Source organism: Giraffa tippelskirchi, chromosome 1, assembly GCF_054371585.1.
Source record: "Giraffa tippelskirchi isolate mGirTip1 chromosome 1, T2T-mGirTip1v1.2.pri, whole genome shotgun sequence".
Lineage (NCBI taxonomy): Eukaryota > Metazoa > Chordata > Mammalia > Artiodactyla > Giraffidae > Giraffa > Giraffa tippelskirchi.
This window is the reverse complement of record NC_137275.1, coordinates 118,053,328-118,078,110: the sequence shown is the minus strand read 5'-3', so window position 1 is coordinate 118,078,110 and position 24,783 is coordinate 118,053,328. Positions and strand designations below refer to the sequence as shown.

The 24,783-nt window shown below is 37.6% G+C and overlaps 1 non-coding gene across 1 annotated transcript; it reads right to left on the bottom strand.

The window, feature by feature from the left end:
* Nucleotides 1-1,645: 1,645 nt before the first annotated feature.
* Nucleotides 1,646-1,809, bottom strand: LOC145522065 (U1 spliceosomal RNA). The gene has a single exon (XR_014065886.1). It is a non-coding gene; the product is annotated as a U1 spliceosomal RNA (small nuclear RNA).
* Between the last annotated feature and the right edge of the window lie 22,974 nt (nt 1,810-24,783).

Below are 24,783 nucleotides of genomic sequence, written 5' to 3'. Positions count from 1 at the left end.
TACTTGCTTTTTCATCTTTGTCAACTTAATAGATGCTTTCTCACTTTTATATTAATTAATCTATGTTTCCCCTACTTCAATACAGAGAATTTAGAGTGAGGGAAGCTTTATATATTTCTCATTTTATTTCTAAATAAAATTAATATGTTCAGATTTTGCTTATGTTTGATTAACAAAAACTTTCTTAAAGCTCCATTCTTGGCCAAGGTAACCCTATATTCCATCCCCTTTGCTCACCTGCACTGGTGAAACAAAAGGTAAAAACTGAAAAAAAGAGGAAAAGAAGAAAAGGAACATTTTCATGTGAGAAAAACCCTTTCACAAATTTTATGAAAGTTTATCAAATTCTGCATGCTTTACCAAGAACTTTGAAGTCAAGGTCAATGTTTTATTCTATTTATTTATTAAGTAACTCCAAGCCTAGGGATAGTCAACAATGTATGTTAAATACACGAGTTCATGAATGAATGATTTGTGGTTTGTTGTATATAAATTGACATGTGTTCTTCCAAAATGAACATATTAGTGTTGGTTTAGACTATTGTTTTTATTGACAGCTATCATAATTATTTAAAATACAATACCATCAATCATCACCATATTCACATCACATCATAATAAGTATTATTAATCTCATTTTACAAATAAGAAAATTGAGGCACAGAGATTTTGCATAAATAGTCAGTTCCACATTTTGACTCCAGAGTGCATGTGCTATCTGCCATGTCACAAATGGTGACAGATTTGTTTGGGTTATAAAAACTCAGAGCAATGAGTATATTCATTTCCTATTATAAACTTCTACCCAGACAGATCTGCAGGGAAGATTACCTATAATTTTAGGCATTCTACTTTGATTTATCCTCTGCATAGAATCATTCAATTTTCTCTATATAAAGTATTCTATTAGAAGTATAAAAAACAGATCTTCAAGTAGGCTTATTTCTTGAAAAGAATGGAACTATTTGTTCAGGCATATAAATATCAATGTTAGTTAATTTTGCCAAAGTTTTAATAATTGAATTGGGAAATATCTCCTATTTAAACATACCATTAGAAAATTTAGTTAGAACCAGATACTTGTGTGGTCTCAAATATGTAACTTTCTAAAAATACTTAACTCTGGTTTTACTCCAAGGTGCTGTGGAAGTAACTCACCCTGAATTCTGCTATTAACAGAATTAAACTCTTCTAAAATAATCTGTAGAATACCATCAAGATTTGGGTCACTTGGCAGTGGAAGCACTCACAGGCAGCTTTCTGATCATCTGATGGCCTTCCTATGACCTAGCCACAAACACTCTATTAATCTCCTTTATCATGGGGATTAGTAAAGAGAGAGCCACATCCTTTCACAGGCACATCTGTTCCTAACTTTTCTTATCTCTCCATGTCCAGTTCATGCAGTGTACCTATTCCTCATCAGTCATAAATGTCTTGGTTTTTGAGAAGTCATTTTCTACCTTTTAACTCCATTACAAAATTTAAAAATAAGAAAATGTTTGTATTCTGTCCTTTCCTGTTTTTAATCCACTTTCAAATACATAAAATCTTGCGTTTGCTCATTGAACACAATACAACGTATCCACTGTTCCCATCAAGTTTTACAGTTTTGCTACTTTTATTTTATTTTATTTTTTTTTACCAGGAGAAAGCGCGCACGCAGTCCCCCACTACCACAAATTATGCAGTCGAGTTTCCCCCACTTGGGGAAATCGCAGAGGTCAACACACCCGCCGTGCAATGGGTAAGTCTCGCTCTGGGAGAACCACCTTCGTGATCGTGGTATCTCCTCTGCCAGGTAAGTATCAGTTTTGCTACTTGTAACAAGAATGATCCTTGGTTAAAGCTGTGAATGATACCCACCAGAGCACCACTTTTATATTTGTCTTATACAAATGCATGAGTGGCTTTTCCGTAAGATCAAGATATTACAAAAAATGAGTCATGCTAATGGCAGCCTCTCTAAATCTCAGACTCAGCTACATTGGAGAGGAGGAGGTGCCTTGTGTCGGTTGATAGGGTGTCTGTGCAGGTCCCCCAGCCTGGGAAGCCAGGCAGACTCCTCAGCAAGCACCTTCCTCCCAAGTTCAAAGTGGGGATTACACCAGAGGAAGAAGCTTCCTGTTCCTCCTCCCAGTCTGTCCCTGAATAAAATGTGCTTTTGATTGGGTAGAAATTTTGTTACTTTAATTATAGCATTAAATAAACAGATTGTTGTTGTAGTTCGGTCATCCAGTCATGTCTGACTCTTTGCCACCCCATGGGTTGTAGCACACCAGGCCTCCCTGTCCCTTACCATCTCCCAAAGTTTGCCCAAGTTCATGTCCATTGCATCAGTGATATCATCCCACCATTTCATCCTCTGATGCCCTCTTCTCCTTCTGCCCTCAATCTTCCCTAACATCAGGGACTTTTCCAATGAGTTGGGTGTTCCCATCAGATGACCAAAATACTGGAGTTTCAGCTTCAACATCAGTCCTTCCAATGAGTATTCAAGGTTGATGTCCCTAAAGATTGACTGGTTTGATCTCCTTGCTGTCCAAGGCCCCCCAAAACAACTCCCAACCACATCTGAATGACATATTTATTTTTATGTTTCAGTTTTTAAATTAAATACCCATTTTAAATTAAATACCCATTATAGTTCCTATAATTATTAAGAGACATAATAGAACATCATTTACTTATATCTTAAATTTTATTTTAAAAATTTGAGAATATGTTTTCCTTTCTATATTTAGTTATAGTTTAAAAAAGGAGGAAGTCATCATGGAACACATTATGCTTCCATGGTACAAATTTTCATAGTCTTATGAATGGCCAAAAGTAAAGTTTACAGCAGAAATGCTGGTGACATCTTGGCCAAGTAATTCAAGTGATATATAAGATTATATATGTGTGTTTGTGTATAATGAATGAAGGGGTTTCCCAGGTGCTGCTAGTGGTTCAGAATCCGCCTGCCAACTCAGGAGACATGGGTTCTATCCCTGAGTAAGGAAGTTTCCCTGGAGTAAGAAATGGCAACCCACTCCAGTACTCTTGCTTGGAGAATCCCATGAGCAGAGGAGCCTGGTAGGCTACAGTCCATGGGGTCACAAAGAGTCAGACATGACTGAAGCAACTTAGCATGCACATATATTGTAAAATGTCAACTACAAAGTAGACTTTGATTATTTGTTTATTGGGCATTAATTAATAAAATCTTTCCTGTGGTCAAAACAATTTTTTATGCATGCATATGTTTATCACAAAGTCATCAACATACTCTATGGTAAGTTTCTACTATGGCAAGGCAGGCTCACAGATGAAAATGGTTTAGAGTTTGCTGAGCTAGAGCATTTTGATAAATGGAGATAAATGATTAAAATCGTTCAGTCTTTCTAAGCGCTAGCAAGATACGACAGCATATAAGTCTCCAAAGAGATTTATGTTTGCTCCTACAGCTGGCCATCCATAGCTGCACCATCCTCTAGGGAGCTCTGCAGACCCAGTGCATGATTCGAGTGTTTCACAGCTGTAAGAGATTTAGATCCCTTTAAAGTACTGCTCAAGCTACAACAAACTGGTGTTTCAAAAGAAAGTGAGCAAAGCCAGAGGGTGTTCATGAGATTCCCGCCCTTAACCTGGGGAAGCTCACCTGTCAAAACCAGCTCACTTAAACCTTAGCTGACATGACAAAATATCTGAGATGTCATCATGTGTTGCAAACAAATCCATGCATTTCCACATGTTCCTGGGGCTAGAGAAGAGCAAAACATTGTGAATAAAAGCATGTTTGTGGAAAAGTGCAGCTGTCTGTGAGGAAGGTGTGATGTGGGAGAAAGTGGTTATGTCATCTGCCACAGGAGGGGAAGGCTGGAGAGGAATAAGAAGAGGGAGGGAGCTTTGTGGGGTGCCCTTTATGTGCTAACAATGTAGACTCCCTGTTCCACACTCTACTCTGGTGGGTCCAGCCTCTGGTGACCAGCAAGAGCAGGCAAGACAACCAAGACAGTCTGCCTAGATACACTGTACCCCTGAATAATCATCAGAAGAATAAGCATCCACATTTTCCCAATCCTGATTCCCCATTTCTGGGATTTCCTTCCAAACAAAGAGGCAGAGGTATGGATCAGGCAACTTGAATATATGACTGTAAGGTTTTCAGTTTAACACTGACGTTGACTGGTGAAGCAACCACAAACATAACTAGAAGGGTTTGCATCTTCTGTAGACGACTCAGTTTCACCAGTTTCTACCAAAGTCATATTTTGCCTCATGATCTCATTAATAATCTGCATCACAGATACTTCCCAAGCTCGTATTAGAATGTTTTCTCCAGCATTTATTATTTGTAGACTTTATAATAAAGGTCATTTTGATGGATATGAGGTGTTATCTCGTTGTTTTGATTTACATTCCTCTAATAATTAACAATATTGAACATCTGTTCACATGCCTCTTGGCCATCTGTATGTCTTCTGTGGTGAAATGTCTATTTAGGTCTTCTGCCCATTTTTTGGTTGGGTTGTTTTTTTTTTTTTGATATTTAGTTTATGAGTTGCTTATATTTTTTGGAAATTAATCTCTTGTCTCTAGCATCATTTGCAAATATTTTCTTCCATTCTTTGGGTTGTCTTTTCATTTTCTTTATGGTTTCCCTTGCTGTGCAAAACCTTTTGAATTTAATTAGATCCCATTTGTTATTTTTGTTTTTATTTCCATTACTCTAGGAGACTGATCCAAAAAAAAAATACTGTGATTTATATCAAAGAGTATTCTGCCTATGTTTTCCTCTAAGAGTTTTATAGTATTTGGTCTTACATTTAGATCTTTAATCTATTTTAATTCATTTTTGTATATGGTGTTAGGGAATGTTCTAATTCCATTCTTTGACATGTAGCTATCTGGTTTTCCCAGTACCACTTATTGAATAAACTCTCTTCTCCATTGTCTATTCTTTCCTACATTGTTGTAGATTAATTGACTGTAAGTGCATGGGTTTATTTCTGGGCTTTTTGTCCTCTTCCATTGATCTGTATTTCCGTTTTTGTGCCAATATCATATTGTTTTGATTACTGAAGCTTTGTAGTATAGTCTAAAGTCAGGGAGCCTGATTCCTCCAGCTCCATTTATCTTTCTCAAGATTGTTTTGACTATTCAGAGTCTTTTGCATTTCTATACAAATTTAAAAAAATATTGTTTTAGTTCTGTGGAAGATACCTTTAGTAATTTGATAGGGACTGGACTCAATCTGTAGTTTGCCTAGGGTAGTATGATCATTTTAACAATATTGATCCTTCCAATCCAATAAGTCAGTATATCTTTCCATTTGTGTCATTTTCAATTTCTTTCATCAGCATCTTATAGTTTTCAGAATACAGGTCTCTTGCCTCCTTAGATAGATTTATTCCTAGATATTTTATTCTTTTTGATGCAGTGTAAATGGGATTGTTTTCTTAATTTTGAACCTTTTTACATTATTGGTGGGAATGTAAATTGGTGCAGCCACTGTGGAGTATAGTATGAAAGTTCCTTAAAAAAAAAAACCAAAAAATATGATACTGCAATCCCACTCCTGGGCATATATCTGGAGAAAACTCTAATTTGAAAAGATACATGCACCCCAGTGTTCATAGCAGCATTGACAGATAAATGGATACAGAATACGTGGTGTGTATATATATGTATGATAAGAATATTATTCAGCCATGATGCAGGATGAAACAATGTCATTTGCATCAGCATGGGTGGATTTAGAGATTATAATATTAATGAAGAAAATTGGACAGAGAAAGAAAAATATCCTTTGATACCACTTATATGTGGAATTTTAAAAAATTATACAGATGAACATATTTACAAAACAGAAATAGACTCACAGACAAAAAAAACAAATTTACAGTTAGTTACCAAAGGGGATGGTGGGAAAAAATAAATTAAGAGTTTGGAGTTAAAATATCTGTACTATTTACATATAAAATAGATAAACAAGAACCTACTGTATAGCACAGGGAGCTGTAAGTGTATTATACTTATTTTGTAATAAACTATAATGAAAACGAATTTTAAAAAGAATATATACACTTGAAACTAACACAACATTGAAAATTAGCCATACTTCAATAAAATAGAATGTCTGTTTATTTTACAATATTTTGTTGAGATATATAAACTTCCCTGTATAAAATAACAAAGATTTCTTAGCTTACGATTCTTCAAGTCAGAGGTCCAGGTACTGAATGGCTGAGTCTTGTGCGAAGGCTCTCACAAGGTGGCAGGAAAGATTTCACTGGCTGTGTTCTCATCTGAATTTAGACGTGTGGTTAAAAATTCATTTAAGCAATTGGAAGAGTTCCTTGAGGTTACAGACTTATAATCCTTATTTCTTTGCTGACTGTCTCTCATCTTCGAAGCAACTACCCACATTAATTTCCATGTTGCATACTCCATCTTCAAAGCCAACAATGGAGAATCTCTTTCCTTTTGAATCCCTCTCATGCTTCAAAGCTCTTTATCCAGGGAAATTTCTATTCCTTTGATCAGCTCACTTAGTTAGGTCAGGTCTCACCCAGAATGGCCTCCCTTTCTTAAAGCCAACTATGTAATAGAATATAACCGATGAGAGCCTGAAGTCCACTGTAGCCCCGGTCCCAGGTATTATACAGTGTGTACACTAGGGAATGGCACCTTTGGGATTATCTTAGAATTCTGTCTTCCACATCTGGAGACAAAATCTTCGTGCAGCAGCTTCTGGGCTGTGTTATTGAGTTTTAGGAGTTCTTCATATATTCTGTATGTGAGTCCATTGCCAGATGTGCTTGAATGTGTGCTAAGTCGCTTCAGTCATGTCCAACTCCTTGTGACCCTATGGACTGTAGCCTGCCAAGCTTTGTCCATGGGATTCTCCAGACAAGAATACTGGAGTGGGTTGCCATGCCGTATTCCAAGGGGATCTTCCCAACCCAGGGATCAAACCCGTGTCTCCTGTGTCTCCTGCACTGGCAGGCAGGTTCTTTACCACAAGCACCACATTTGTCAGATATGTGTATTTCATTTGGGTCTCCCAATCTGTGGCTTGCCTTTCATTACTTAATGGAATATTTGATGAGCGAACTTTTAAAATTTTGATAAAATTAAATCTTCATATTAAAAAAAATAATTAGAGCTTAATGTATTGTTGAAGTGTTAAAAATTTACCACAAGCACCACATTTGTCAGATATGTGTATTTCATTTGGTTCTCCCAATCTGTGGCTTGCATTTCATTACTTAATGGAATATTTGATGAGCAAACTTTTAAAATTTTGATAAAATTAAATCTTCATATTAAAAAAAATAATTAGAGCTTAATGTATTGTTGAAGTGTTAAAATTTTGACTACACCAAGGTGTATGGTCAGGCCACTCAAGATGGCCGTTCTCTTGTTCTCTGTACAACCCATGCTCAGCAAGCTCCTACTTAACTCACATGACCATGCAGTCCTCTTAATAATAGGACTTAATTAGTCCCTGCTGACTGATGAACCCACTCTAGATCAGTTCTCTCTGTCAATGGTAGCCTCCTTCTCTCCTGAGTAGCAATGACTGCTGTCTTGTCCTGCCTGCTGTCTGCCGCACACAGTAGGGTGTCACTCATGACCCTTTGTGTAAGATCTCCTATCCAATAAGCCACTGACGGCTCTGTTTTTGTCTCAGGGCTCTTTCTTTGGTCTTGGGGCTGGACACATATAGGACTTGTAGGTCTACAGGGTCGTGACCCAACAAAGGTCGTGAACATTTTTTGTTTTTTTTCGATGAACATTATAGCTTTCAGTTTCCACATTTATGTCTCTGATATATTTTTATTTTAGGGGGGAGGGGATATGATGCAAGGCGGGGGTCATTATTTGATTTTTTTCCTATGTGGATATTCAGTTCCTCTAACACCATTTATTAAGTACTCATTTATTTTTAATTTAGGAATTGTATGTGTTTTTCTCATTATAATGTCATTACCCTTGGGTGGTGACTCTATTGCAAGGAAACTTTGCAAGTTTGGAGATAATCTACCACATGCTGTTTGCATTCCTACACATCTTGCAGACTGTAACAGGAATCTAAGGCCCTGACCATTCTTTACCTAGGCAATTTCTCAGGGTTGCATTAGAAGCTAGTGACCTTGAAAGGTGAAGAAATGTTTCCCTCTGGGACAGAGAGTAGGCTTTCTTGTTTGCATCTTATGAAATCGATGGATTCCCCCAGTTCTGCATTCCTCAGCTGTAATGCCAATCACTGTGTACATCCACTGCATGCATCCTTCTGGGCCATATCACATCACTCCCATTGGATTCCCGGGCCAGGAGATGTCTTGCAAACATGCTGACATTCCTGCTGCTTACTGTTTAATGAGTAATGAAGTTCTTTGCTTCTGACCCAGAAATCTTAAGTCTGCTTGCCTGCATCCTTGAAATAGTAGCTTGCTGCTGCTGCTGCTGCTGCTAAGTTGCTTCAGTCGTGTCCTACTCTGTGCGACCCCATAGATGGTAGCCCACCAGGCTCCCCCATCCCTGGGATTCTCCAGGCAAGAACACTGGAGTGGGTTGCCATTTCCTTCTCCAATGCATGAAAGTGAAAAGTGAAAGTGAAGTCACTCAGTCGTGTCCAACTCTTAGCGACCCCATGGACTGCAGCCTACCAGACTCCTCTGTCCATAGGATTGTCCAGGCAAGAGTACTGGAGTGGGGTGCCATTGCCTTGTCCAAATAGTAGCTTACTATCTTCTAAAGAATAAACTGTCTTGTAAAAGGCTAATAACTTTGTATCTTGCAGAAAGGACAAAATCAAATCTAAGCCCTCATATGTCATCTGATTATCTCAGCATAACACCAGATTAAATAGCTATTTTTTTAAATCACTATTTCAGATTAAAAGGCCAGAACTGTAAGAGGCGAAGGAACTTGCCCAGTGTTGTTGAATCACATAGCCAAGGCTCATTTTTTAACATTTTTAAATTGCGAGATGTAGCATAAATATAGACACGTGTGTAAGATATTCATAGTATTTAGAGAATAGTTACATAATGAACACCCATGTAACCACCACTTAGATTAAGAACTAGAACATTATCCCTTGCAGGAGTCTCTTCCAATTTACATCTCACCTTTTATCTCTTATAGACAGTCTTTATCTTAATTTTAATGGTAGTCACTGTGTGTTTTCTTTATAGTTAATCATATATACTTCTACAAACAATATGGCATGAGTTTGCTGATTTTTAACTTCATATAAATAAGTCTATGGATTATTTTGTGTAGTGCTTCTTAAGATTAGCATGTTTATAAGACATCATTGTTGCTTGCTCACTTTGATTGCAATATAGTGCATTGCATTAATATACATACATTTCTTTACCTATATTGTTTTTGAGCAAGTGAATTGTTTCTAGCTTTGAGCTATTAATAAAAGATATTTCTCTGAGTATTCTTATAGAAGTGTTTTGTGAACATGTGATTTTGCTTGTATTCCATATACGGTGTACCTAGGAGTGACTTTCTAAGGCATTGACTGCATAGAATAGTTTCCTTTATTAGAAAAAATGCCAGAAAGTTTTCCAAAGTGATTCCACTGTTTTACACTTGCAGCACAGTGTATGAAAGTTCCAGATGCTCCATTCTCATCAATACTTGTTGCTGACGATCTTTTTAATTTTAGCCATTCTGTTTGTTCTATAGTGTTATTTCACTGTGTTTTTAGTTTTCCAGGGAATAATGAGATTGACAATGTGGTCATATGCTTAATGGTCACTTGAAAGTCTTCTGCGAAGTAACTGTACAAATCTTTTACTCAATTTTTAATTGGTCTGCAGTTCCTTTTTCTCCCTATTGATTTGTGGATGTATGTTAAAATTTTTGTCTGTTTTCAGGCATAGCACCTGACCTGTAAATTTATCCCATAATTTCTTGTTCCCTTCCTATTGGCCAGAATCATCATATGGACTCAGGTAGTTTGGAGGCAGTATGGGGAAAGTATCAAATCTTTACCATAGAAAAAGGAAAATACTGGTATTTTGGAGGAAAACTAGCCGCTTCTATTCAGTAGGGATTGCCCTAAAAAATTAAGTACTCACTAGTGCTTTCTGATGTACATGGAACTTTGCATTAGAAGCATCGAAAATTTTTACTATTGATATAACTCGGGTTCAAGGTGAATCTTGACTAGAAATAAGTGGATTTCTTATAGTAATAAATTCCTTGTATCAGCTCCAGCTACTATACCAGGTCAAGCTGTACCTGTGTAATTTAATGTGTATGAAATGATAGTAAGGGGCTTACCAGGTGACTCAATGGTAAAGAATCTGCCTGCCAATGCAGGAGACACAGGAGATGTGGGTTCCATCCCCGGGTCAAGAAGATCCCCTGAAGAGGGAAATGGAAACCCACTCCAGTATTCTTGCCTGGAAAATTCTGTGGACACAAGAGCTTGCTGGGCTCTAGTCCATGGGGTTGCAAAGAATCAGACATGACTGAGCACATGCACACACACACGTGATAGTTGGATCACTAGGCTCTAGCATGGCATGACGGTTTTCTGTGATATTTGGAATGACACATAAAAGTGTGCTAACTCCTAAAATCGTCTACCACATCAGTTAAAATCTGACTATACAACAGTAGAAACCATTCACGTGGGCAAATAGATCATCACAGACTGACCGCATTAAAAAGCCACACAGTCTGCTTTCATCTGCAAATATCACATGGCTAGCTGGCCCCACCCCTTGTCAGTCCCTTGACTAATGTTCCAGATACTGGTGAAATGACTCAAATAGGATGGACTAGTTCGACAAATGGAGTTCAGAAAGTCTGCTGTTTACTGACTGTTGCAGACTGTGACTAGGTGTGCAGCAACAAAAGCTTCCCAACACTGAGTCTTGAATTACAAAGATTCTACCAGCAGGCCCCGCTGGATGATCAGAGGCCTCCAGCTGCAGCGGCAGTGCCTTCACCAACAATCTACCAGGGCTAAGAGCAGAACAGAGTGCCGCCCCTTGCCGGCTAGCAGAGTCATACAAAGAAGAGGATATGTTGGATTCACGTATCACCATGCATTAATCGCTCCAATAAGATGTTCCTCTTTCAATGACAATCAGTGAGTAAAGCAAACATTAGAAATGACTTCACCTCTCCCATCCTCAAATACACTCTTGACAGTAGATTTGGTTGAGAGGGAATGATAAAGAAAGACTGAGTATAGACTGTTGAACACTAATGTAGCGAAGATACGCAAACAAAAAATAAATCAAGACGATACTATTAATGTTATATAAAGCAGAACTAAAGGAAAAGAGGTTTACCTTGGACAAAGAGAAATTTTATTCTGCTGAAGTATTCTGGTTCAAAATAAAAGTTTAAACTGCTACCAACCAAATAGCATAAATTGCAGTGTATAAAATAAAAACAAATTGAAATATGAGGACAATTACTATGAGCATGATAACAGTATAAGATATCAGCCTTTCTCAATCATTCATTAACTAAATATGCAAGATAAATATGAGGACTTTGAGTGGTATAAAAAGATGATTTAATGAATTCTCAAGGAAATGGCAACCTACTCCAGTATTCTTGCCTGGAGAATCCCAGGGACGGAGGAGCCTGGTGGGCTGCCGTCTGTGGGGTCGCACAGAGTCAGACACGACTGAAGCGACTTAGCAGCAGCAACAAAGTATATACCTTTTTTCAGCTACACACAGAATAGTTGTAATTTTTAAAAATGTTCACTTATTTATCATAAAAGTCAACAAATTTCCATACTAGTAATGTTTGTGTGTTAGTTGCTCAGTCATATCCGAGTCTTTGTGAACCCATGGACTATAGCCCACAAGGATCCTTTGTCCATGGAATTCTCCAGGCAAGAATACTGGGGTGGGTTGCCATTCCCTTCTTCAGGGTATCTTCCCAACCCAAGGATCAAACCCGAGTTTCCTGCATTGCAGGCAGCTTCTTTACCATCTGAGTTACCCCATAGCATAGGCCATATTACCTAATAAATTATGCAGTAAAATAATTAACATGAACATTTCACAATAGTAATAATAACACCTCAATTAATTTGGAAACTTTACAAAAGAAGAGAAGCTTTCTGCAAAGTGACATTTGGGTCAAAAAGCATAGCAAGATGCAAGTTGAAACCTAATTAGGAAGCTACAGTAGGAATAGCAGAGAGGGAACCTGGAGGGACAAAGCAAAAAGAAAAAAAATCTTGGTCTTAAATGTTTATATTTTGGCTCAGGAAATAACTGAAATAAATGAAGTGATAATTCAACTTGAGAAATCAGAGGGAAACCATATAGCAAACGAAGGGACCACAGGAAAAAGGTTATTATGAAAGTAAAGGTAAGATATAATTGAAAACCTGGGAATGTAAATGCAATGGACTATGTGGAAGGATGGAGAGTCTTTTTTAATTATTATTTTCTAAAAAAAATACATAGATGTTAAAAATTTTAAGAACATTCTTGTTTCCAGCATTTCTGATTATTCTGTTAGTAAAATTTCTTCTTGAATAAGAGTAATGGATGTGCTGTTAGTGTGTATATGTATTTGTGATATGTATGTTCATGTGTGTGTATTCCAAAATGTAAATCAATGTAAGGACATTTTATTCCTATAATACCTTATTAGAATTATCTGGACCAATAAGAAGGGCTTGCTAGTTGTCTCAATGATGAAGAATCCACCTGCCAAGCAGGAGACACAGGTTCAATCCATGGGTCGGGAAGATTCCTCGAAGAAGGAAATGGCAGTCCACTCCAGTATTCTTGCCTGGAAGATCTCATGGACAGAGGAGCCTACCGGGTTATAGTCCATGGGATCACAAAGAGTCAGACATGATTTAGTGACTAAGTGGCAGCAGCAGCAGGACCAGTAAAAATTAATAATACTTCAGTGTTTCATATATGTTTGGGGTACCTGTTGGGTTGAGGGTGAGGATAAGAAGCAATATTTCATTTAAAGTCAAATTAAGATCATCAGGAAATAATTTAGTGATTGTGTTTTTATTTCTTTCTTGTGCTAGAGGTAGAATATGGAATAGATTTTATTATCTATATAAAATCGGTAAAATTTGTTTTGTGCTTTTCCTCCTGACTTCTTGAGTTGAATTATCACTTCATTTATTTCAATTATCTATATAACTAAAATGTAAACAGTTAAGACTATGAATTTTTTTGTAATTATGATTCATGTAACAACTGTTTATTGAAGAATTGCTATATAGAAACTACTGGAGTGGCAATGATGAACAAAAGCTGTTGCAGTTTGTGATCTCATGGAACTTACAGCCTAGAGAATAAAATAGATATTAATCAAATATTACATAAAAATATAAATATAAAAATGGAAAAATAATAAATATAAAGGTATTAGTTGAGTTAGTACTATTTGAAGATATAAGATCATATAAGAAGGGTATTTGATATAACCAAGTAAACCAAGGAGGTTTTTTTTTAAGCAACAATTTAGCAAAGATTTTGGAGTTAATGATATCAAGTCAATCACTCAACTGGCAGGTAAAGAGTATCTTAGGAAGGATGATCAGCATCTTCATAGATACCCTGACAAGAACAGACAAGATCTTTCAGGAACCAGAAAGATGGTCAATGTGGCTGACATCCAGGGAGAGAGTCACTCAGTGAGTGGCTCATGTTTAGTGACAGAGATGAGACAGTACAGGTTCTGCTAGGAATATAGATTTTTACAGAAGAGCCTTGGGGATTCATTGAGCTATTATAATCAAAATGTGTGTGCATGTATGACACATGTGCAAGATTTGATAAGTCTTGTATTTTGAAAATAATCTGGCTAAAGTGTGTAAAGAGAGATTGGTGGAAAGGAATAATGAAATTAGGGGAACAAGTTAGGAAGCTATTATGTATCCAGGTGGCAGCTGATGATAATATGGATGGAGCTCTGGTGGTGGAATTAAGTAAGTGTCTATTAGCATGGTCTAGCCAATGTTCTAACCTGATCTGAACCTGTTACAAATAAATAAGGGATCAATCACTCTGAACAATTAATCATAAAAAGTTAAAAGGAGAGTCAAAGAGAGTAGTCAAACTTGAATTGTAAGTAAGCATCTCCAGAGATTCCTTCCAATAATGTTGTTCTAGGACAAGACTTCTGAAAAGGACTTGGCAGTAGAATACATAGGAATCATGAAACATCACTATATTAAACTCCATTATGCAAACAAGTGAAAATTTGGCTGTATTTTTATAGCACTGTTTCACATCTTGAAAATAATATTGTATAAATATTTTAATAACACTTCCAGCAATAGCACCCCACTCCAGTACTCTTGCCTGGAAAATCCCATGGACGGAGGAGCCTGGTAGGCTACAGTCCATGGGGTCGCTAAGACTCAGACACGACTGAGCGATTTCACTTTCACTTTTCCCTTTCATGCACTGGAGAAGGAAATGGCAACCCACTCCAGTATTCTTGCCTGGAGAATCCCGAGGACGGCAGAGCCTGGTGGGCTGCCGTCTATGGGGTCGCACGGAGTCGGACACGACTGAAGCGACTTAGCAGCAGCAGCAGCCAGCTTATTAGGTAATAATTACTGATTCATTTGTTTGTTTTAGTGTGATAACACTGATTTATGATGCAATGTAGAAAAAAAAAGTCAAGCTAGCAAAATTCTACCCATTTGCTTATATTTTTCAAGTCTTCATGCAAAACTGTGTGATTTTGCAATTTGCAGTCAATACAATTAGTCTATCCCCAAGGACTTCCAGATTTTGTCAGATTATAATCTGAGGCCCACTGTTTTTAAGAACATTGCCTAAAGGATTATATGATATAAAATGTTAACAATACGTTATCAGGTATAATTAGGAATCAGTGTTTAGTCATATGTTCCTTGCCTTCAAATGGGGTAAGCTCTGTTCTTTCTGTTTTCAGAGTAGACATTGATCTTTCTTCCACAGTGAAATATAAAAATTCTCCCTCCCATATGTTGAATTTGAGGTTAATCTACGTGCAACATTTGCCATTCTATGACTAACCCTTATCCATTCTGTTGGTTTGACCAGTTACATGTTTAATTAAAAAGGATCACTTTCTCAAAGTAAGGGAATTCTTTTAAAGGTAATGATTTAAAGATAAATTGTCTATGAAGGTCCATCTTCCGAATAGATGTACTTACCTCAGCTATTTAAAAAAATTATGCTTGCTTACTTACAAATGATTTTAATTATTGTTATTCATGCACATAAAGTATAGATGCATGGACTTCAGTTAATCAAAACCCATCTGATTATATGCATATACACTCAAGTATAGTTTGACCTAGGTTACAAATGGCTATATATCAATATTTTTAAATGATGCATTGCAAACCATTTAATGCCAATATTCAAAGAATAATTGTCATTGCTACATTTTATTATCTCTTACCTTTTATTACCATTTATTACTTGCATTAATTTTGGTTTTTAAGAGTCTCATGTTCTACCGATTGAGTTAGCCAGGTGAATATAACTGTGGTTTTTAATCTGCCTAATTCTTTTACTCTTACTTGTATCTATGAAGTTACTATTATTTGCTTATTTTGTAAGAATCTCATAGATAATTCTGTTTAATGGCTTTTATAAAATATTTTTGAGATTTTGAAATGACAAGTGTTTAGTAATTTGAGAATCTACCCCTGCATTTGTTCCTCATCCCCAAATTCCCCCCTAACTAGCTCCTTCCCCACTTAAGAAGACATAATAGCTCTTGATGCAGGAAGTGGGTGCTGTGAGCACGGAGGGGCATAAGAGGGAGCTCACAGGTTGTCAGATCTGGCAAAAAGTAAAGAACTAGCACAACTGTACCCCTTAGTTCACATTTTAGAAAGCATGCTATCTTACAAAAGGTCATGTTTCTTGTTTTTCTCATTCTTTAAAATCTGCGGGACCCCAAACAGAACCTGCAAATTTGATTATGTTTAACTCTACAAAGAGTTACTAAATTCTAGCAACTACAGTCTAGTTTCTTTGTTTTCCAGCCCACATTTACAATATGGGCATTTATTATTTCCCGTTGTGGTTGACTTTTCTTAAACACACATTTACACACACACATACACACACCTAAACAGATAAATAAATGAATAAATAAAAGTAAAAGAATATTATCTTTTATATAATTTAGGAATTTTATCTGGCTACCAAATGTAGGACCTTTAAACAGTGGCTTAAGCGAATTAGATATTTCTTACTTTTGGGAAATCTAATTGGTGTCTGCTGTTGTTACAGCCCCCAGATTCCCTCTATTTTTTTGCTCTTTAGTCTATAAAACTTGTTTCCATTCTCAAGTTGCCTTGTGAGTTACGGGATAGATACAGTCGCTCAGCAATGAAGTCTGCATTGGCAGCAAAAAGGAGCAGGAAGAGAGGCAGGAAAGGAGATATTTTACAGTTAAGTGCTTTGCTGCTGCTTCTAACAAGAAATTTTGTTTTATTTCTGTTGTTTAGTCACTAATCTTTCCAACTCTTTGCAACCCCATGAACTATAGCCCACCAGGCTCCTCTATCCATGGGATTTCCCAGGCAAGAATACTGGATTGGGTTGCCATTTCCTTCTCCAGGGGGTCTTCCTGACCCAGGAATCGAACCCCTGTCTCCTGCATTGGCAGGTAGATTTGTTTTTAACCATTGAGCCACCAGGGAAGCCCCTTAACAAGAAATAAATTTTACTAAACATAAAATAAGGGGTAAATAGATTGTGAGCAGGCAATTCAAAGTCTCTGCCATAACTTTCTTTTTTATATTCTCTTTATATATTTTAGGATTCTCAAATACTTTCAGCCTTAAAACTTTTCTTAGGATTTCTCACAAACCTGAGTCAATGTGGAGTCTGTAAAGTAAAAAAAAAAAAAAAAAAAAAACAGTCCATATACTGATTTAAGTCATGGCTATGTATACACTTTTAAATATGGATAAAATTAGCATTCAAAATGACACATACATACTTTTGAGCAGGGATAAAAATAGTATCCAAAAGAATTATGCAGTGCTTGGAGAGGGCTGATGTCAATGAGAGCATTTTCCATTCATAGGACGGCTACCCACAGGGGCAACATCCAGGTGCAAGGTTTGCTTAGTTTACAATTTTTTTTTCTTTTCTCTCTATGTCTGGTTAAGCAGAAGCATATTTATTTCTACTGTGTTTGGGAAAAGAATGAAAACAACTACAATACTTCTGCTGTTTTCCACCAAAACTTTGGGAAACTAGATTGTTGGATTGATAATATTGATTAAATGAAATTCCTTTGAGGCATCACTCTGGTGGTAGCTATCAAATAGGCTAATACTGTCTTTCATTGTTTATATAATTTTATGAAAACGTGAATGTTTATTTTTACTTTATTAGATTATAGTTGAAAGCATCACTGCATAATATGTAGAACATGGGTTTTGCAGATAGATATAAGTGGATTTTAAAAACCTGAATATTCCACTACAAGCTGTGTGTGACCTAAGAAATCTCTGTAACCTCTTGTCAGTCCAATTTGCAACAAGGAGATAAATCCAAACTCTAGATTCTGATCAAATTAGAGTAAGTAAGTGGATGTGAAGTGTATCAGTTCAGTTCAGTCGCTCAGTCATGTCCAACTCTTCGCGACCCCATGAATTGCAGCACGCCAGGCCTCTCTGTCCATCACCAACTCTCGGAGTCTACCCAAACCCATGTCCATTGAGACAGTGATGCCATCCAACCATCTCATCCTCTGTCGTCCCTTTCTCCTCCTGCCCCTAATCTTACCCAGGATTAGGGTCTTTTCCAATGAGTCAACCTTTTGCATGAGGTGGCCAAAGTATTGGAGCTTCAGCTTCAACATCAGTCCTTCCAATGAACACCCAGGACTGATCTCCTTTAGGATGGATTGATTGGATCTCCTTGCAGTCCAAGGGACTCTCAAGAGTCTTCTCCAACACCACAGTTCAAAAGCATCAATTCTGCGGCGCTCAGCTTTCTTCACCGTCCAACTCTCACATCTATACATGACCACTGGAAAAACCATAGCCTTGAATAGATGGACTTTTCTTGGCAAAGGAATGTCTCTGCTTTTAAATATGCTATCTAGGTTGGCCATCACCTTCGTTCCAAGGAGTAAGAGTCTTTTAATTTCATGGCTGCAGTCACCATCTGCAGTGATTTGGGAGCCCAAAAAATTAAAGTCTGACACTGTTTCCACACTGTTTCCCCATCTATTTCCCATGAAGTGATGGGACCAGATGCCATGATCTCAGTTTTCTGAATGTTGAGCTTTAAGCCAACTTTTTCACTCTCCTCTTTCACTTTCATCAAGAGGCTCTTTAGTTCTTCTTCACTTTCTGCCTTAGGCGTGGTGTCATCCGCATATCTGAGGTTATTGATACTTATCCCAACAATCTTGATTCCAGCTTGTGTTTCTTCCAGCCCAGCGTTTCTCATGATGTACTCTGCATAAAAGTTAAATAAGCAGGGTGACAATATACAGCCTTGACGTACGCCTTTTCCTATTTGGAACCAGTCTGTTGTTCCATGTCCAGTTCTACCTGTTGCTTCCTGACCTGCATACAGGTTTCTCAAGAGACAGGTCAGATGGTCTGGTATTCCCATCTCTTTCAGAATTTCCCACAGTTTATTGCGATCCACACATTCAAAGGCTTTGGCATAGTCAATAAAGCAGAAATAGATGTTTTTCTGGAACTCTCTTGCATTTTCGATGATCCAGCGGATATTGGCAATTTGATCTCTGGTTCCTCTGCCTTTTCTAAAACCAGCTTGAACATCTGGAAGTTCACGGTTCATGTATTGTTGAAACCTGGCTTGGAGATTTTGAGCATTACTTTAATAGCATGTGAGACGAGTGCAACTGTGCGGTACCTTGAGCATTCTTTGGCATTGCCTTTCTTTGGGATTGGAATGAAAACTGACCTTTTCCAGTCATGTGGCCACTGCTGAGTTTTACAAATTTGCTGGCATATCAAGTGCAGCACTTTCACAGCATCATCTTTCAGGATTTGAAATAGCTCAACTGGAATTCCTTCACCTCCGCAAGTTTTGTTCGTAGTGATGCTTTCTAAGGCCCACTTGACTTCATATTCCAGGATGTCTGGCTCTAGGTGAGTGATCACACCATCGTGATTATCTAGGTCGTGAAGATCTTTTTTGTACAGTTCTTCTGTGTATTCTTGCCACCTCTTCTTAATATCTTCTGCTTCTTTTAGGTTCATACCATTTCTGTCCTTAATCAAGCCCACCTTTGCATGTAATGTTCCTTTGGTATCTCTAATTTTCTTGAAGAGATCTTTAGTCTTTCCCAATTTGTTGTTTTCCTCTATTTCTTTGCACTGATCACTGAGGAAGGCTTTCTTATCTCTCCTTGCTATTCTTTGGAACTCTGCATTCAGATGGGAATATCTTTCCTTTTCTCCTTTGCTTTTCACTTCTCTTCTCTTCCCAGCTACCTGTAAGGCCTCCTCAGACAGCCATTTTGCTTTTTTGCATTTCTTTTCCATGGGGATTTTCTTGATCCCTGTCTCCTGTACAATGTCACGAACCTCTGTCCATAGTTCATCAGGCACTGTCTATCAGATCTAGTCCCTTAAATCTATTTGTCACTTCTACTGTATACTCATAAGGGATTTGATCTAGGTCATACCTGAATGGACTAGTGGTTTTCCCTACTTTCTTCAATTCAAGTCTGAATTTGGCCATAAGCAGTTCATGATCTGAGCCACAGTCTGCTCCCAGTCTTGTTTTTGCTGACTATATAGAGCTTCTCTATCTGTGGCTGCAAAGAATATAATCAATCTGATTTCGGTGTTGACTATCTGGTGATGTCCACGTGCAGAGTCTTCTCTTGTGTTGTTGGAAGAGGGTGTTTGCTATGACCAGTGCGTTCTCTTGGCAAAACTCTATTAGCCTTTGCCCTGCTTCATTCTGCACTCCAAGGCCAAATTTGCCTGTTACACCAGGTGTTTCTTGACTTCCTACTTTTGCACTCCAGTCCCCTATAATGACAAGGACATCTTTTTGGGGTGTTAGTTCTAGAAGGTCTTGTAGGTCTTCATAGAACCGTTCAACTTCAGCTTATTCGGCATTACTGGTCAGGGCATAGACTTGGATTACTGTGATATTGAATGGTTTGCCTTGGAAATGAACAGAGATCGTTCTATCGTTTTTGAGATTGCATCCAAGTACTGCCTTTCGGACTCTTTTGTTGACCATGATGGCTACTCCATTTCTTCTAAGGGATTCTTGCCCACAGTAGTAGATATAATGGTCATCTGAGTTAATTCACCCATTCCAGTTCATCTTAGTTTGCTGATTCCTAGAATGTCGACATTCACTCTTGCCATCTCCTGTTTGAACCACTTTCAATTTGCCTTGATTCATGGACTTAATATTCCAGATTCCTATGCAATATTGCTCTTTACAGCATCAGACTTTGCTTCTATCACCAGTCACATCCACAGCTGGGTATCGTTTTTGCTTTGGCTCCATCCCATCATTCTTTCTGGAGTTATTTCTCCCCTGATCCCCAGTAGCATATTGGGCACTTACTGACCTGGGGAGTTCATCTTTCAGTGTCCTATCTTTTTGCCTTTTCATACTGTTCATGTGGTTCTCAAGGCAAGAATACTGAAGTGGTTTGCCATGCCCTTCTCCAGTGGACCACATTCTGTCAGATCTCTCCACCATGACCCATCCATCTTGGGTGGCCCCAGATGGCATGGCTTAGTTTCATTGAGATAGACAAGGCTGTGGTCCATGTGATCAGATTAGGTAGTTTTCTGTAATTTTAGTTTCAGTATGTCTCCCCCCTGATGCCCTCTCACAACACCTACCATCTTACTTGGGTTTCTCTTACCTTGGACGTGGGGTATTTCTTCACGGCTGCTCCAGCAAAGTGCAGCCGTTGCTCCTTACCTTGGACAAGGGGTATCTACTCACAACGGCCCCTCCTGACCTTGAATGTGGAGTAACTCCTCTCAGCCCTCCTGTGCCCACGCAGCCGCTGCTCCTTGGGCCTTGGGTAACTCCTCTCGCTGTGTCAAATTGTGGAAATTTAATAAAGAAAGCTATTATTTTTACTGATATTACTTCTGGTTTTCTAAATTGACCTGCCATTAAGTATTATACCACTGTTAATATAGACTTTTAAAACAGAGATTAAAATGTCAGCTCCACAATAATTATTGCCAAGAAACACATTTATTTTATGTAAGGGCTTTCGTTTGAGTCTTGTGATCCTTTATGGGATGATAAAGTCCCTGATGCTTTGCCTTTTCTGTTCTAGGAATGAGGCTGTTCTTTAGCCAAGGGCAGGCCTATAGCATGTGGTAAACTCTGACATCTGCTTTAATTACCCTTGTAGCTGTTCTGATTGACTCATCCCTGCCAGACAGTGGTTGGTCTCACTCTTATTCAGAATTATTACTTCAGAATTCCTGAATAAGATTCATAACAGATATAAAAAAAATTCTACTTTGATAAAATTTTTACAAAAATGAGCTCTTGTGAAAAGACAATAAATGCATAATTTATTTGCATTAATTTGGAAACTTGGAAAATTTGGAATCAGTCAGGCAGGGTCTGAAATGATAGTTATCATTTATTATCTTTCAAAAATATGTCTTTGTTTCATTTGTTTATTTGACTGCAGCAGGTCTCAGTTGTGACCCTCAGGATCGTCGCTCTTCATTGCAGCATGCAGGATCTGTGGTTGCGGCATGCGGACTCTTAGCTGCAGCATGTGGGATCTAGTTTCCTGACTAGGGATTGAACCAGAGCCCCCCGCATTGGGAGCACAGAGTCTTAGCCATTGGACTACCGGGAAAGTCTCAAGAGTTATCATTTATTTGATCACCTACTATATTTTGATATTAACTATATCGTGTGTTTGAAACACATTCCGATTAATTTTCACAATAACCCTATAATGTAAGCATCATTTGCTCTGTTTTTCAGCAAGAAATGAGTTTAAGATTAAGTCATTTGTTCAAATTCATATGGCTCATACATGTTGGAAGATAGAGTTTGAATTTCTACCCTGCTTGATTAAAAATATTTTCTTAACTATCACAAGGTATTGATATTCTTTTTCTGAAATATGATACAGGAAGACAGGAGTAAAGCTGATAGTAAAATAAGAAGATTGTTTCCTCATTCATAAAGGAGAATGTTAGATTGTTATTTTTGTGAAAATCTAGACCATTATTTTGCTTCCTCACCCTTCAGCTCTCAGATCTGCCTCTGTAGAAAATTTTTAAGTGAGTTTGACAATCCCGCTAAACAGTAAGACAATAAGATTTTTCCCCAATTGGGTACACATGGACTCCTGAGAGAGGAAGAGAGTTCAATAACAAATTTTTTTACACTTAGAAAATGCATATTCATATCTATGATAATGTTTTAGAAATGTAGATAATCCTGTATTTTTCTGCTTTTGAGATATCCTCTCTGAATGTGACTTTTATGTTTATTGATTCACATGTGGTTGACTTTTTCTGCAATCTGTCCACAAAGGTTTGCTTGATTTAGCAAATAAAAATACAGGAGGGCCAGTTCAATTTTAATTTCCTATAAACAACACATTCTTCTTTAATATAAAAATGTCCTATATAATATCTGGGACAACTAATACTTAAAAAAATATATATTCATTGTTCATCCTAGATTTATAACTGGTCATCCTGTACTTTATCTGGCAAACATAAGTAGAAGTGATATTGTGAAATGGAAACAAACAAACATTTAAAACAGTAAAAATAACATCACTTTCAAATTCAGGCAAACTAGACTTCAAATTACTTGTTTACCATCTAAGTATGTGACAGATCAATGCCTCTTGAAGTGGACTGGGTATGTAGAAAGAATACAACATCTCCATTCACCCTTGGGGAGAATCAGAGTGTCCTCTTACAAACTCTGGCATTTTAAAAGCTCAGGGATCTCTAGAGTGCCCATTGGGATGTTTGCAATGCCCACTGGGATGCTCTGTAGGATAAGCAGACCCATATGGATATCCTGTAACTTGATATTGAAGAATATTTCCACACTTGAAAAGTGATTTGAAAATCATTTCTCCTGTGCATTTCCTATCTGGACCAATCATGTTATATTGATTTGCACTACATATAGATTAACATGTTTGTGGATGGTTTTTTATCTCTTTGACTCAGTTCTAAACTCTGTATAGGCAGGTGAACAATCCTAATGGAGCATAGAAACTAGGAGAAAGTACACCATATGTCAAAATTTTCCCTCTGTTTTTCTACAGTGCAAATAAATTAAAAAGAAGTATTAAAACAGTCTTAGAACTTAGTAAGAGCAAGAGAAGTATATGTGGAGGATGCAATCCCATGCTTTTTACATTTTCTTGGTGATAATGAGCTACAGTAAATATTCTGTAAATATCAACTTAGTCCTTAACACCGTCAACCAGCATCACATTCATTCATTTAATTCTCACAAATTGAGTTATGTGATCAACTGAATTCTTTATACAATACATCTGGTTCAATTAATGACGTGGACTGTAATAGAAACTCAGTATGATAGTTCAGTTTGATAGAATCACTTGGCAGAGTTTTGAAGAAACCTAGAGGTATCGGTTATTCTCCTTAACAATCAGGCTGAGGTCAGATGGGAGTCAAGTGACGATAGTCAAACACTCTCTCAGCAAAGATGTCTTTGAATGTGTTTATAAACATCCTTAGTAATAAATTAAAGGAATAAGCACTAATTATCATTCCTTCCTTTATGGCACTTTTATAAGAAAACCAAGCAACATATATTTTCATAGGACAGTGAAAAGAATTTGTCTTCAGTTCAAATGAAAACAGTGACATCAGTATGATGTTGACCATTAGTAGTAGGCAGCAGTTTCAGCAGGAGAAAATGTTGATTTGAATGACTAGTTAATTTGTGGTGCATTATCCTCTCTGGTAATCATCTATATAATTTGATAAGGGTTGAGTAACTTGGATATTCAAAGCAACTGCCCAAGATAGTCATAAAATCCCCAGTTCCACAAATCACCGTTTTTTAAGGAAGGAAAATGCATATCATCCAAGACACTTCAGTGATCCTTTCATCTGTACTTCTCATTATTCAGCACCAAAAGAATTGGAATGCACCAATACCCTGAGGATTTTACATCTTGAAATAGTTGACCAATTATTAGCAACTAAGATCATGGCATCCTGTCCCATCACTTCATGGCAAATAAATGGGGAAACAGTGGAAACAGTGGCTGACTTTATTTTTTGGAGGCTCCAAAATCACTGCAGATGGTGACTGCAGCCATGAAATTAAAAGACACCTACTCCTTGGAAGGAAAGTTATGACCAACCTAGACAGCATATTGAAAAGCAGAGACATTACTCTGTCAACACAGGTCTGTCTAGTCAAGGCTATAGTTTTTTCAGTGGTCATGTATGGATGTGAGAGTTGGACTATAAAGAAAGCTTAGCACCAAAGAATTGATGCTTTTGAACTGTGGTGTTGGAGAAGACTCTTGAGAGTCCTTTGGACTGCAAGGAGATCCAACCAGTCCATCCTAAAGGAGATCAGTCCTGGGTGTTCATTGGAAGGACTGATGTTGAAGCTGAAACTCCAATACTTCGGCCACCTGATGCAAAGAGCTGACTCATTGGAAAAGACCCTGATGCTGGGAAAGATTGAGGGCAGGAGGAGAAGGGGATGACAGAGGATGAGATGGTTGGATGGCATCACTGACTCAATGGACATGGGTTTGGGTAGACTCATGGAGTTGGTGATG